Source organism: Triticum aestivum, chromosome 6A, assembly GCF_018294505.1.
Source record: "Triticum aestivum cultivar Chinese Spring chromosome 6A, IWGSC CS RefSeq v2.1, whole genome shotgun sequence".
Lineage (NCBI taxonomy): Eukaryota > Viridiplantae > Streptophyta > Magnoliopsida > Poales > Poaceae > Triticum > Triticum aestivum.
The window spans coordinates 23,221,137-23,237,768 of NC_057809.1; the positions used below are offsets into that span (position 1 = coordinate 23,221,137).

The window sequence follows — 16,632 nt, forward strand, 5'->3', positions numbered from 1 at the left end:
GGCGGCAACCTTGAGTGCCGGCAGCGCCGTATGTATCTCCACGATCCCCTTCCTGCAGTCCTATCCGCCCCTCTCTATTTCCTCACAGATCACCGCTTAGGGTTTTGGCATGCCGCCACCGCCTCCCGCGCTCCCTGCCACCGCCCTTGCATCTCAACTACCGGCCCGCCCCTAGCCCCGCCCGCGGAGCCCCTCCTTCCATGGCGTTTCTATGATGGTCCGCCATCATGATCGCCTTCATCCTCAAGATCGGGAACATCCTAGAAGAAACCGGGCAACCCCAAGGCACCGAGATGTACTGGCTCTACTCCCTGGCGGCGGTGTGTTGGGCACGTTTGCCAAGGGTTCAGCGTGATGATGCTGGCCATGGATGCGGCTGGGCTGAGGCGTTGAGTGTGACGAAGAGGTGACAAGAGGAGGCCATCAATGACGCCATGGTCCGGATGTCCAAAACCAAGCGCGCGCCGTTCGGGCACGGGCGTCCTACTTCGCGCTTGCCATGCCCGTCGGCACGGCCCTGAGCTCCTCAGACTTGTTACCCATGGCGGCGAGATCAGGATGCCGCCGTCGTGTGGGCTCAATCCCCTTCGTCCCTTGACTCATCACCAAGTTAGTTTATCCTTCTTCATATTTAAGGAGATGTGTGCGGACGATCACATGTTGCGACGGACGTTCAACTGCTACCTGTGCTCGACGGCGGCCATCGTGTCGTCTGGTACGTACGTCCTTATACAACTTCTTTTGCACGAGCTCTACTCGCTTCTTGCGCATGTGCTCTGCCTGACCAACGTGCACTAAGTAGTTTTTTCTCATTTGGGGTTCTCTTTGCAGAGTGATTCCAGCTCTCAAGCTTGTCGAGGTACACAATTTCGATGATTTAGATATTTATCTGGGTAGTGTACATCTTAGCGTTGTGTATGTGTAGTCAGAAATATACTGCCTGTTTTACTCATGTGGTGTGTATTGGTGTTTGGAATTCAGGCATGTACTCATTCATACTGTAATTGAACTCTGAATGAACTGATCATGGTGTATGGTGTTGTCTCTAGGCCTACAAGTTCTGGTAATTTTCATGCAAGGAAATAACAGATACTACTTTCCTTGAATTTGGTCAAGGTTTCATTTGCTTCATCATATGAATATAGGCTTATGCCTGAAAAGTCACATGAAAGATGAGGTTATCCCTGCTGGATTTGAACTCCGTAACCAAACATATATATTAACTTCATCGTCTTGAAATGTTGGCTATGCAATTTTTGGGGCAGAGGGATTGAGTTTCACTTTAACTTGTACAAACAGACATAAGGTGAGAATGTGGGAGAAGTAAAGGTTGCATCTGACATGAACGAGAGGAAATTCAGAGATGGCTCGACGATCCGAAGCATCCATATCTGATAAGTTAGTATAGCTTCCTTACAATTTTCTGATCATCAGGGGGGTACGAAACCATGGAGGAGCTATTGGAGAAGATAACACAGTTTCAACTTGGAATTCACAACAAACATGGAAGCAACCGAGCACAATAGATAGGATAGTTACAAGAGTTCATAATGACATGAAAAAAGAGAGGAAACCATATCTATAATATCTCCACGGTTTAGGATATTTGATTGTTCCCATCTAAATGTAGTTTTCTATTTTGTAGCTTCCCAGCATCAGAAATGATAGCTATCATATTTCATTTCGTTGTTTCAGTGATCAATTTTTTTCCGTTGTTCAATTTCTAAGTAAGAGTACCATTTATCTCCTTGCTTGAGCGATGTTCTGCTCTTTTCAAATTTTAGCAGGTGTAGGGATTATCTCTGATGGAATGCTTCAGGTTGCGACACAATGGTGACTCCCTTGACTTATCATATTTTAACACAACTGCATTAGCTATTTAATAATCTTCTTCATTTTAACCATGATTTTTAATTGGTTTCATAGATGAAATAGTCCACATGGTTTGTCACGAGTTTTCCACATGGAGCAAAGGCAACATATGCCTACATCACATGTCTATATATGGGATGTATAAAGGTCTGAACACCATGGCAATCTTGATCTTGTTCAGCAGCCAATGGCTCCTAATTCCGTGTCAATGGTTCGGCTCAGGATTTTGCGTCGATGGTGTCCATTGACGAAGTGGTTCCCGGAGGTAGAGAAGCTGGTGGAAGATGTTGTGTAGAGTGTCTCTGAATGGGGGTTCGTCCGGCCGTCACTGCGGCTGGAGCTGCAGCGCTGGTACGGCCAACGCCTAGACCCGGTTCAGCCTCATGCATGGAGGACATGTAACAAGATGACTGGGAGGTTGTCCGCTCTTCAGCACAAAGTGAAGGAGGTGGATGCGTTGTTCGCCATGAAGTAGAATCACTCCTCCAACAAGTGAACTAACTAATTTACATTGTATTCTTTTTATAGTATATTCATGCCAAGTTCAAGGCCAGTCTGAACTTATTTCTAAAAGCAGTTTCTGAACTTTGAAATTGTGTGACCAATGCTGAAGCAATATTATGTGGTAACTCCTTTTACTGCTGATAATAATTCTATTCCCATTGACAGAAATAACTGGTCTAATTAGAAGATTAAGCACTGGTACTTTTTTAGTTGCTTATAAGGATTTTATTCGCATTGACAATAATTACTGGCTGACAATAATTAGATGATAATGAAGGCGAGAGAAGAGTGTATGCCTACGATCCATGAACATGATGTGCATCAACACATGGTATGACTTCTTCAAAGAACCATCTCGATCCTTCTTTTTTCTTCATATATGGCCAACCATTGAGACTGTGGTGCCGAAGGTCACCGGCGCTCGAGATTGGCATGATTTAGAGGGTTGGCCGGTGGTTGAGGCGATGACTTGGGCAGGGTGGATGAGGTAGTATGTGACAACACTTGCTATTAGTGGATGGCAGTGGGGGGAGGTTCCGTAGGTAGAGGTAGGCGGGTCAATAGAGTGGGCAAAGAAAAGGTAGGCAGAGGGAGGAAGAAGAATAGTAGTCGCACCAGGGGGTGTTGGTGGTGGAGGAAAGACAAGAGGTTAACGGTCTCAAATGCGAGGGGGTGTTGACGGTGGAGGAAAGGCAAGAGGTTAACGGCCTCAAATGCGAGGTGCAGGATATCGTGGGCACCAAATATGGTGGTAGGTTTTAGAGGGATGGATGGCGTCGATGGAGGTGGTGACTCAAGCAAAGGGCGACGTGCGGCAACACTCGCTGGCTATAGGGTGGGCGGGTCGACAGAGCGGTCGAATAAAAACGCAGTGGCGACATGAGGAAGAAGAAGAACTAGAGGTGGGTCGTCCCTCGCTGAGAAGGGGTAGGGGATTAACGGATTTGAAGGCATGGTATGAGACATCTCAGGTGGCGGAGGTTGCAGTGTTTAGAGGGATGTCTGACACAAAATGTTGCAACATTTCATTTGCACAATCCTCCCGAGCAGTCACATAAATAGAAGAAATTGGTGAAACTATGTCAGGAAAATCTATTTGGATGGAGAGATGAGAAAGAATGTAGTTCATGACGGTCACTTTCATCGTTTATGTATTGTCGACACAGGAAGACAGAGAGTGAGGGGTGCGTGGGTGCGAGAGTGAGGGGTGCGTGGGTGCGAGAGTGAGAGGTGTGGGTGCGGTAAGAGAGTGGCTGAGGTCAGGATAAGACTGGGCAGGTAAGCTAAAAAAATTGGATAGACAACAATCCTGATATTGTGCGAGAATTTCGTAAGCGCATCAAGTAGATTTTTAGTTAGATAATCGTATTATATTTATACATCAACAACTTATCTTTTTTAATCAATTTATATTGCAAGTAAAGTGGACTTCAATTATTACCCGATTGTGTCATGCGATCTTTTCTCTACATGAGAAAATTAACATGCATTATGTTTACATAACTTCAGAAAAATATTTCAAAAGCTCGTGGCAACGCACGAGCATTCTACTAGTAGATGTAGAAACTAAGAAGACCATGTGTAGAGGAGGATTTGATTTTTTGCCCCAACTTACTTTGGACTTTGACTATTTGCCACTCTTTACTTTGTATTTGATATTTTGCCATCTTTTACTTTGCATTTTGATCTTTTGCCTTCTGTCAGATGGGTCTCACGTATAATGACAAACTTGCCCCTCCCGAACAGATTGACCAGAAACGAGAGGACGAGAAACTCGTTCGTTCGCAACTCATCCCCCTATAGCTTTCACAGAGATGACAGCGACCAGCTCCAGGAGATCCCTCTGGTCAACGACGGCAACGGCGACGGCCCCGGTGGTCCACGACAGCGAAGGCGAATCTTCTCTCCCGCCCCGGCCCTTGGCCACATAGGGTTAGGGTTACTTGTCGCCGCCACCGCCCCTCGCGTTTTGCTCTGCTGCCGGCCACCGCCTGCCCGCCCGCCGCCCATCGCCGGCCACTGCCTCCACTCACATTTTGCGCCGCTGCCGCCCCTCGCCTGCCGGTGCGCCGCCGCCGCATCTGCTGCTCCTGGCCATTCGTCCCCGCCGCCTGCGTGCCCGTGCGCGCCGCCACTGCTGCTGCTCGTTGCCGTGCGTGGCAGGCGGGCATCCGGGGAGCAGCAGGGCAGCAGCAGCGGCTCATGGCCTCCATTGCTGTTCGTCGCCCGTGTTGTCCGAAGCTGCAGCTTCTGGTGCCCGTGTGTGGCCAGTGCTGTTGCTTCTCACCCCATGTGTTTTCACAATATAACTATTCCTATTTGTTGCTCCCTCTTGTACTTGCGAATACGTCAAGGTGAGAAGATTGATAAAATTTGGAATTGAGATCTCAGGGAAGTGTTGGTCCAAGAAAATAAATGGTGTCCTGATTATTTATTCATGTGCTTTCAGTTTCGTTAGAAGATAACTTGTGATTACACGCCTAACTTTTGGAGTAATCTGATATACACTGTTATATTACTATATTCTTGATATAGTAGGAAAAGAACCTACATATGCATATATCCTTTTTGGTGTTTCATTCCAAATTATTTCAAGTTATGTGTTTGTCCTAAGCTAGACCAAGTTTATAGAAGAAAATGCAAATATCAACAACACTAAATATAGATATCAAAATGTATTGCATGATATTGAAATGAAAATAATTTGGTGCTGATCATGGCTGTGACCGTCGCTGCTGCTCATGCCCGTAGGCTGCAGTGCTATTCCTATTTGATTATTGCTTGTCACTAGAGATTTGATGGTTGGTTGATTTATTGTTGATGCAGACCATAAATTTGAGATGAGCTAAGTGTTGATGATGGCCGAACCGGAGACGGGTGACGGCTTACCTGAGACTTTGTTCTCAACCAAGCCGAGGTGAGAAAGCAAAGTATCTACTGCTTCTATTTGTTGCTCATTATTTAACACGCTAACTCTGTAGTTGCTTATTGTCGAGTAGGATGCCTCCACCACCCAATGTTTTCACAATAACTGTTAGACTTGCTTCTTATGTCGCCAAGCTTGATGATGGAAGCGAGCAACCCGTCTTCAAGGCAGTCCCAATCCAGTGACAAGAAGGTAACACATCCACACACTATAGAAATATATAATTTTCCTTGCAATTCTTGCATTTCTCAATACATGCAGGATGTTGGCTGCGGCGTTGGCTGATGAGGAAACACATGCAGCACCACAACTTGAAGTTGTTGCCACTCCCAGTAGGCACATGATCACTATGCCACATAGTCTTCAAGGCAGTCCCAATCCTGTGACAAAAAGGATGTTGGCTATGGCGTTGGCGGATGAGGCGTCCCAGCAACCTACCACAACCGTTGGGGACGCCATGATTGCATATGACATGTCCTCGAGCTCAAGGGCTAGAAAGTTGACCCCGAAGAGAAGGAAGAGCTAGTGTTGTGCTTGATCTTCTATGTTCTCTATGCTTTTAGTTATAGTTTACCAGACTTGCCATCCTACTTTGTATGGGACAATGCATCAAATATTTCCTTATGTTTTTGGTTGTAATATGCCAGACTTGACACCTTATGTTAGATGATGTATGAAAATGGATGATGTATGGACATGTGAAATGCTTTATTTTTCTATACTGAGTTCAAGTGTCATATGGATATGAATATGTCTTTCTGGAAATATATGTTAGGATTTGGATGATATGTGCATAAACAGTGGAAATGCTGTCCAAATTGAGCCAAAATGCTGCCCAACTTTTGGACTTTTTTTTCGAACAACCCAAAAAATTTGACCGAAGTTTAAAAGTTCTCAGAAAAAGTTGAAAAAATTACAGAAAATCACTCATGTATGTGTCACTAATCTGGGAATGGGGGGCAGCAAGGGAAGCAGGAGGGGGCGTGGCAGTAGGGCAGCAGGGCCGCCGGAGAGCAGTAGGGGTGGGGTGGGGTGGGGTGGGGGGGGGGGCAGCAAGGCAGCAGCTAGGGTTCATCACGTTTTTGGGGTGAGGTTGATCTATGTTTCAGTCAAAGAGGTATAAGGGTATACTTGTCCTCTGATTTGCGCATGCATTTCTTCTATCATTTGCAAAGATTGTTTTTGTGTTACAAAGTGGCAAAAGATCAAAGTGCAATGTAAAAGATGGCAAAAAATCAAATACAAAGTAAAGAGTGGCAAATAGTCAAAGTCCAAAGTAAGTTGGGGCAAAAAAATCAAATTCCCCGTTTGAAATAGCATTACTAGGAAGTATTGTACCTCTAAATCTTTGTATATTATTTTGGTCAATAGACTATTTTTTTCCTTTCCTTGTATTTCTATATAACGTACGTGTAATATGAAGACATGTGACACTGGATTTGGCCTATTTTATTATTTGTAAGGGTGCTAAATAAATATAGCCATTAGAATGTTTTATTGATTATAGGATAGTATTACATACTAGCCTAACCCGCGCGGCGGCACGCCGCGCTCGATGATCACTCGCAAATGAACAATCTGTTGACTCAAGATTTGGTTTTGTCCATGATCATTTAGTTTCAGAATAATATACAGAGACATTGAAGAAATTGAACATACAGAACTGTTGAAATTTTGTAGATGTAGGGATACCGAACTGCATATGTAACCTGATCGTTAGTCCGTTTGAATCTCGGCTAGTACATATATTTTTTGCCAAAAAAGTATTTTCGGTGCAAAATTTTAAAATAATGCTTTTGCAACATGATTGAAACTCTCGACCTAACAATCGGAAGAAAACTGTCCTACCGCTGCGCTACTGAAACCAATGCTTATTCAAAATGATCCATATACTTTTTTACATAGGAATTCAAACCAAACAAAAAAATTGAACGAAAGGCAGAAATTTCGGCCACCGGAAATTTCGGGACATTTCGAGGAAATTTTACACCTTGGCATGGACACATGCGATCTCTTGTTTTACTCAATTACTACACGTAAATTGACTGAATTTGCAATTTGAATAAGTCAATTTTATGAAAGGAGGAACAAACAATTAGAGGAGGAAGAAAGCTCAAGGAAGAAGAAAGTGCCCGGCGTGGAGTATCTGCTCCCGAGCTCAAATGCTTGTTGATAAACAGTAAAATCAAATAAACTTATAAACACATACAAAGAGTTCTGAAACTTTTTTTGTGGTAAACTTTGACAAATGTTTTTCCAGAGAATGAATTAGCTGCATTGGTATTTGATCAACGGCGTCTCTACTTCTCAAAATAAAAACAATGAAGTTTTCCATGAAAGAATGAGATAGTGGCATTAGTGTCACCCTTTAAGAAGAAAGAAAATGAAGGAAATAACGACAAAACTGACACACAATCAAAGAACTATAAATAAATCAAAAGTAAAATTAAGGAGGAAAGCAATATAGTTTGAGTGGCCAAGTTATCATGAAATTTGGCAACTTGGCTTGGTTTGGACGCCGATTATCCTTGCCGAGCATTCGCCTTATAATGTATTTGCGGCGTGGTGTGATTCATCATAACTACCTTCATGCGGTTCCTTGTAGAACTACCCAAGCAACAACATCACTGTGTTTCAGGTTTCATTTTGTACATGTGCCATTAAAATAACACCATGTTTCAGTCATAGTTACCCTTGAATTTCTACTAACCGGTTCAGAGAGAGCGTTCAAAAGTTACAGAATGACATGATTTTGTTCTTTGTATGTAGGATCCATTCATTTGTATACTATGTTTATCAGGTTTATTTATAATGATGTCTCGCCAAAGAAGTAGTCCTGACTCTCTAGAAGACCTCAAATGATGGTTAATCTGACACAATCAACAACATTCATGCTCTGCATCAAGTTTTAGATGAGTTGATGTCTTCCTTTTGACATGAACAAAGTTCCATTCGTTAAGATAGTGAATCAAATAAGGACCTGTTGATCTTATATATGGACTATATAAATATGAGCTTGGAAATTAACCAAAGTTACAGAAAGGATGCGAAGAATTTACTTAATTAATCCATGGGTAAAAGTTGGTGAAAAGGTCCTCAACAAATACACGTGCCATGCACTCATTAACCAGTTTAAAGACTGTAAAAGAACTCCAAAAAAACAACAAAACAGAAACCTAACGGGAAATAGAGAGTTTTAAAACCTGAGATTCAATCATGCTCATCTTCTGAAGATAGTTTTCATTCATTTTGCCCTCGTCAGCTGAGGAAGGTATATTCGGTGATGCATGATCAAGATCCTCGATTTCTTTCTGTAAACATAAATATGATTACTACTGTGTGTGTGTGGAGGGGAGGGGGGGGGGATGCTTTAAGGGATCAGCAAATTACAACAGATAAAACCTGAAGAGCTGTCCTTTCTTATTCCATCTCATGTAACTTCGTCTCATAATGTTACTTCAGAACAATGGTGTCACTCTTCGTAAATTGTATCATCTCCACCTTCAGAAATTTAGATTAAAAAAGGTAGAATTACACTTCCATTTGGAACAAAGAACACAATACCAGAGCACAGTTATAACTGTTAATTAGAATCGTAGGTTAAGTGTGGTTATCTTTGAAAATGACTTTACAATGGATGGTGGAATGAAGATTATTCAGTACATGTGAACAAAAAGTCAAAGTTGAGCCAGATAAGTTGTAAATTCGTATATGAACATTTATAATCATAAGGAAAGTAAAATAGTATTGTATCTCCTCTTGCTGATGTCCTTTTTTGATCTTACAGCTCCGTATCCAGTTTTCCCTGTATGGAGGAGTGTTCTCTTTCCTTCACTTCTTCATCTGAAAAAGAAGAGTGCTTATTAGAGAAAGTATATCATGAGCACATCATACTATTACAGTACTGTAACTTACTTGACACTTCGAGTATTCCTACTTCACAACCAGAACCTAGATCGTCTATAAGCATGCCCTTACCCAGTGCAAGTTTATCATGCAAACAATTTCTGCAAGCAGCGGAGAATTTCTGCCGTGTTAGTTCAGCCTCCAACTGCTGAATCTTTGATATATAGGCCTTAATAAGGTCCATATTCTGCTAAAAAAATATATAAAAGTTCCAGGTGGTATTACAATGTGCACACGAAACTATATTGCATCTAGTAGTTGGGTTGTTACCTTCCTTAGGCGAACCTTGTACAGAGATAACTCAATCTGCTACTCAAGATTGCTCACATCTCGCAGAGTGAGTATTCAGGTCCTCAGTCCTCACCCACGTACTACCTCATGATGATCATAATCCTATTGCTCCCATTCTTCATCTTTGTCATCTCATTGATGATTTTCTTCATGGAAAAGAGAAGGAAGATTGATAGGTAACACAAGTAAAAGCCAACAATGTTATTTAGTTTAAACTAAATTGTTGCACCTACTGGACGTCCATCTCATCAAAGCAAGTGATGGGGCCTTTGAGGAATCTGTCAAAGACGTTTGCAATCCTAGTGAGGCAGATAGAATTAAAACAGGACAGGATAAAGAGAAGATGTGTAGGTGCCCTACATCTGTACATCGCATTAAGTATAAAAATTTACTCTGATTCTCTGAATCCGAAACATGGAATTAACCATCCCGATCCCGTGAACAAAAATAGCAATCAGTAGTAACGGCCGTCGCAGCTGCGGCGCCGCCGGTCGTTGACGCGAAGGGTGCAGCAGCCGAGGCGGTCGCCTGCACATCGACCTTGCACTCATTGCACCGGAAGCACGCCAAGGTCTGATCATTACTCCACGCCTGGCAGTCCGTGTCCAGATGGCAACGGGGACGAAACCCATCGGGTTTTGCCTTTTCAAACCCATCCTCACGAGAAAATCGCAAACCCGTCTTCGTCTCCATCACCGTGTGCGGGGCTAGTTTTCCGCCCGTCCCCTAAACCCATCGGGTTTCGGGGAACCCACGAGAAAATAAAAATATTTAAACAAACATAGTGGCGACAAAGAGTAACATTTGAATAGCAAAACAAGCACATTTCAGCAGCATAACTAGAGCAAATTTCAACAAAAAAACAATAGTACATGGTTCAACAGCTATATAGAGTGTATTTTAGCAGATTTAAACAACATACATAGTATATTTCGGAGGCAGCAAACATAAGATAATTAGTAGCAACAATGATATCATTTCAGCAGCAATATAGTATATTTCAACAGTAAAACAACTGCAAATTTCAGCACAATACAAAGGAATAACATCAACTAAAAGAAGCCTATTTCAGCACAACTATAGCCCATTTCAACAACGAACATAAGCATATTTCAGCAACAAACAGGAGCATATTTTAGCAAAAAAATGTATTTTGCCGGGTTTGCCAGGTTTCGGGTTCGGGGACTACCAAAACGGATGCAAACCCATAAAACGTGTCGGGTTGTATAATGTGCCCAACAACAGCTCCGCGGGGATGAAAAGATGCCCATCCCCGTCCCCTAATAGGGTAAAAACCCGTGGGGACGCGGGTTTCGGGGCCCCGTTACCATCTTGAAGTCCGCGTCTGTCGTGACCAGGCCGCTCGCAGGGCTCGTATAATGTTGCGTTCACCGCCCTGTACCCTCAGTACGCCGGTGGCTTGCAGCAGAGCAGGGCTCTGGTGGCCTTGGCTGACGCGAGGTTCCTCGGAAAGCCGGACGCAAGGTCGAGGAACGGGTGGCTCTGGACAGCTCGAGGCATCTACCACGATGCCCACGCCGACAGGGATTGCGACGCGCGGACGACCTGACGGGCGCGAGCTCGAAACGCCCCACACTCCCTTCCTCAAGAAGTTGCCCCAGGGTACCCTCGCGCGCCTCGCCACAAACAGATGTGTCGTTGTCACCTCAACGGCTGAGGTCGCCATCCTTGCGCGCTGGGTTGCATACGCACGTGTCTCTTGTCCATGGCTGAGGCCTAGCTTCCACAGAGCTGGCCACCACCGCGGCCCTCGCTCTGGATCCACTCGCCATCGAAGCCGGAGGACATACGTGTGGTCACGGGGAGCACGGAGGGGCGATCCCCGGGGTCGAGAGCAACGACATGGGGCCTGTGTTGCTACCGACGGCCGCGCTGCGTATATTCGAGGCGCCCGCGGCGCAGACACAGGCACGGTGGAGACCATCGTTGGCTAGGGCAGTCGTGGCCCACCGATGGGGGCTCACTCTCCAAATCCTATGGCGCGCCACACCCCTCGTCTGCGCCACCACATCCGTACATCCCTCCTACTCCGGACGGCAGAAGTTGGAGCTCCTGTGCACGGTGCACTCTGTCTTCGTGCAGGCAACCCTCTGGCTCCAGCGGAGAGAGAAGAAAGGAAGGGGGTAGGGCCACAGCGGCAGGATTTTGTTGGAAATATGAGCAATATACCAAATGATTTTATTAACAGAAATACTAGATAAAGCATGACTAATATAGTAGAGATAAAACAAGTCATGCATTCTAACAGAGAGAAGGTAAACAACAACTTCATATATGAACTGTAACTAAACACATCTATAGCAGACAGTATAGCAAGTTGCATATATGAAGTAGAACCTAACACATGTAGGGCAGAAACTAGAGCAAAGAACTGTGGCAAGACGTCTAACAGAAAGAACATAAATACGTACGGGATAGCAGCAGCAGAAGCACTGGACTTGGGGTCGACGTCGGGACAGCAGCAGCAGAAGCACTGGACTTGGGGTCGACGTCCTCTCCAGCCATGTTGTCGATGAGGTCGTCGACGTCGGGGAAGAAGTCGTCGTCAGGGAAGTAGTCGTCGGAGTCCATGATGAAGAAGTCAGTAGTCGCGCGGAGTGCTCCCCAAAAACCTTATCACCCTTCTCCCGTACAGGACTCAAAGAGGTGCGGTTTCGGAGGCCTACTGTCCCGAGTCGCGGTGCACGCCGCAAGCCGGGATGAGGAAGACAGCGGTAGCTCAAAGAATGGAACCGGTTGCGAGAGGAAGGAGAAGTTTTGGTGTATCTCTCTGGGAGGAGCGACCTCCCTTTTATAGGCGCAAGAGAAGGAGGCGAGAGGGAAGCGACGGGAGGCGAAACGAAGAGACGGAGGCGAAGCGAACACCCAGCAGCCGAAGGGCTGCACTGTTCGCATTCAAACTCCACTTTCGCAAAAATCTTTTCAGCTTCCGTATACCCGTAGTGCGTGACAAAAATTTAGATATCGGCTCGGCTCATTCCCGCAACCCACGGCGCGGCGCGGCGAGGCGGGCGGCGGAGGAGGAGCGCGCGTGGATATCCCTCTTGTTCTCATGCTCGTACAAGTGGGGAAAGAATCTCCCTTATAAAGCGGTCCAACTCCCTCTAAATAGCAATGTGGGACTAAACTTTTGTTCCACCTCTTGCCTTGCACAAATGGGCTGCGTGGGCATCTAGGATTTATTAGGAATTTCTGAAACTGCTATTGGGCTAGGCCCAAAATAGACAAAATTCCAGCAATCCCCCACCAGATCCCAGAGGCACACAAAAAATTGCCTTTGGTTCCAAAACACTGTTTTTATATACCGGTACTGCAGTGGAGACTGTTAAGTTGAACTTCCACCTAGAACTCTATGCTACACTAGTAAGCAACTTGAACAGTGGACTGGGCCTTGAACTGCAAGTTTTCTGCGAATCTAGCTTCACATAAAGCCTTGACCGATACGTGGCTACCGTGGATCTTCCCCGTGGGTGGAGCTTATGCGTCATACTCCGTGACCTTTCATGAGTTTACTAGAGAGAACCCTACTCTCATAGATTGCGACGTTTGACAATCGGACTCATATAGGTGTGTTTTTCAAAAGATGTTCTGCAGGATAACATCTCTGCTTAAATAAGCCACTTAGAACACATTAAGATATACATCAACCTGCCATGCAGATAAGGAGAGTATTGCATCTTCATGGAGTGGTATTGTGAATAGTAAGGATTGTTGGAAATAGGCCCTAGAGGCAATAATAAATTGGTTATTATTATATTTCCTTGTTCATGATAATCGTTTATTATCCATGCTAGAATTGTATTGATAGGAAACTCAGATACATGTGTGGATACATAGACAACACCATGTCCCTAGTAAGCCTCTAGTTGACTAGCTCGTTGATCAATAGATGGTTACGGTTTCCTGACCATGGACATTGGATGTCGTTGATAACGGGATCACATCATTAGGAGAATGATGTGATGGACAAGACCCAATCCTAAGCCTAGCATAAGATCATGTAGTTCGTATGCTAAAGCCTTTCTAATGTCAAGTATCATTTCCTTATACCATGAGATTGTGCAACTCCCGGATACCGTAGGAGTGCTTTGGGTGTGCCAAACGTCACAACGTAACCGGGTGGCTATAAAGGTACACTACAGGTATCTCCGAAAGTGTCTGTTGGGTTGGCACGAATCGAGACTGGGATTTGTCACTCCGTGTAAACGGAGAGGTATCTCTGGGCCCACTCGGTAGGACATCATCATAATGTGCACAATGTGATCAAGGAGTTGATCACGGGATGATGTGTTACGGAACGAGTAAAAGAGACTTGCCGGTAACGAGATTGAACCAGGTATCGGGATACCGACGATCGAATCTCGGGCAAGTATCGTACCGCTAGACGAAGGGAATTGTATACGGGATTGATTAAGTCCTTGACATCGTGGTTCATCCGATGAGATCATCGTGGAGCATGTGGGAGCCAACATGGGTATCCAGATCCCGTTGTTGGTTATTGACCGGAGAGTTGTCTCGGCCATGTCTGCATGACTCCCGAACCCGTAGGGTCTACACACTTAAGGTTCGATAACGCTAGGGTTATAGGGAAAGTATGTATGTGGTTACCGAATGTTGTTCGGAGTCCCGGATGAGATCCCGGACGTCACGAGGAGTTTCGGAATGGTCCGGAGGTAAAGATTGATATATAGGAAGTATGGTTTTGGCCACCGGACGTGTTCCGGGCATCACCGGTAGTGTACCGGGACCACCGGAAGGGGCCACCAGCCCCGGAGGCCTGCGTGGGCCATAAGAGGGGGCAAACCCTAGCCGCAGATGGGCCCTAAGGCCCACCCTAGGTGCGCCCCCTCTCTCTCCCCCTTGGCCGCCTCCCAGATGGGATCTGGGGGCTGCCGCCACCCCTAGGGAGGGAACCCTAGGTGGGGGCGCAGCCCCCCCCTATATTTACTTGAGGTTTGGGGCTGCCCAACACATGTGATTTAATCTCCCTGTTGGCGCAGCCCTACCCCTCTTCCTCCTCGTCTCTCGTAGTGCTTGGCGAAGCCCTGCTGGAGTCCCGCGCTCCTCCACCACCACCACGCCGTCGTGCTACTGCTGGATGGAGTCTTCCCCAACCTCTCCTTCTCCCCTTGCTGGATCAAGGCGTAGGAGACGTCACCGGGCTGTACGTGTGTTGAACATGGAGGTGCCGTCCGTTCGGCACTAGGATCATCGGTGATTTGGATCACGACGAGTACGACTCCATCAACCCCGTTCACTTGAACGCTTCCGCTTAGCGATCTACAAGGGTATGTAGATGCACTCTCCTTCCCCTCGTTGCTAGATTACTCCATAGATTGATCTTGGTCATGCGTAGAAAATTTTGAATTTCTGCTACGTTCCCCAACAGTGGCATCATGAGCTAGGTCTATGCGTAGTTTCTATGCACGAGTAGAACACAAAGTACTTGTGGGCGTCGATTTTGTCAATTTACTTGCCGTTACTAGTCTTATCTTGATTCGGCGGCATTGTGGGATGAAGCGGCCCGGACCAACCTTACACGTACGCTTACGTGTGACCGGTTCCACCGACTGACATGCACTAGTTGCATAAGGTCGCTGGCGGGTGTGTGTCTCTCCCACTTTAGTCGGATCGGATTCGATGAACAGGGTCTTATGAAGGGTAAATAGAAATTGGCAATTCACGTTGTGGTTTTGGCGTAGGTAAGAAACGTTCTTGCTAGCAACCTATAGCAGCCACGTAAAAACTTGCAACAACAATTAGAGGACGTCTAACTTGGTTTTGCAGCATATGCCTTGTGATGTGATATGGCCAAAAGGATGTGATGAATGATATATGTGATGTATGAGATTGATCATGTTCTTGTAATAGGAATCACGACTTGCATGTCGATGAGTATGACAACCGGCAGGAGCCATAGGAGTTGTCTTAATTTATTTATGACCTGCGTGTCAACATAAATATCATGTAATTACTTTACTTTATTGCTAAAGCGTTAGCCATAGTAGTAGAAGTAATAGATGACGAGACAACTTCAAGAAGACACGATGATGGAGATCATGGTTTCATGCCGGTGACAACGATGATCATGGAGCCCCGAAGATGGAGATCAAGAGGAGCAAAATGATATTGGCCATATCATGTCACTATTTGATTGCATGTGATGTTTATCATGTTTTACATCTTATTTGCTTAGAACGACGGTAGCTTAAATAAGATGATCCCTCACTAAAATTTCAAGAAAGGTGTTCCCCCTAACTGTGCACCGTTGCAAAGGTTCGTTGTTTCGAAGCACCACGTGATGATCGGGTGTGATAGATTCTAATGTTCGAATACAACGGGTGTTGACGAGCCTAGCATGTACATACATGGCCTCGGGACACATGCGAAACACTTAGGTTGACTTGACGAGCCTAGCATGTACAGACATGGCCTCGGAACACGGAAGATCGAAAGGTCGAACATGAGTCGTATAGAAGATACGATCAACATGAAGATGTTCACCGATGATGACTAGTCCGTCTCACGTGATGATCGGACACGGCCTAGTTGACTCGGATCATGTAATCACTTAGATGACTAGAGGGATGTCTATCTGAGTGGGAGTTCATAAGATGGACTTAATTATCTTGAACATAGTCAAAAGGTCTTCGCAAATTATGTCGTAGCTCGCGCTTCAGTTCTACTGTTTAGATATGTTCCTAGAGAAAATTTAGTTGAAAGATGATAGTAGCAATTATGCGGACTAGGTCCGTAAGCTGAGGATTGTCCTCATTGCTTCATAGAAGGCTTATGTCCTTAATGCACCGCTCAGTGTGCTGAACCTCGAACGTCGTCTGTGGATGTTGCGAACATCTGACATACACATTTTGATAACTACGTGATAGTTTAGTTAAACGGTTTAGAGTTGAGACACCGAAGACGTTTTGAAACGTCGCGAAACATATGAGATGTTTCGAGGGCTGAAATTGGGATTTCAGGCTCGTGCCCACGTCAAGAGGTATAAGACCTCCGATGATTTTCTTAGCCTGCAAACTAAGGGAGAAAAGCTCAATTGTTGAGCTTGTGCTCAGATTGTCTGAGTACAACAATCATTTGAATCGAGTGGGAGT

At 45.2% G+C, this 16,632-nt stretch overlaps 1 long non-coding RNA gene across 1 annotated transcript; it reads left to right on the top strand.

Moving 5' to 3' along the window:
* The first annotated feature begins 5,192 nt into the window (after nucleotides 1–5,192).
* LOC123130074 (uncharacterized) lies at nucleotides 5,193–5,706 on the top strand. Its single transcript, XR_006463729.1, has 3 exons — nucleotides 5,193–5,293; nucleotides 5,376–5,494; nucleotides 5,564–5,706. It is a non-coding gene; the product is annotated as an uncharacterized lncRNA (long non-coding RNA).
* Nucleotides 5,707–16,632: the final 10,926 nt, after the last annotated feature.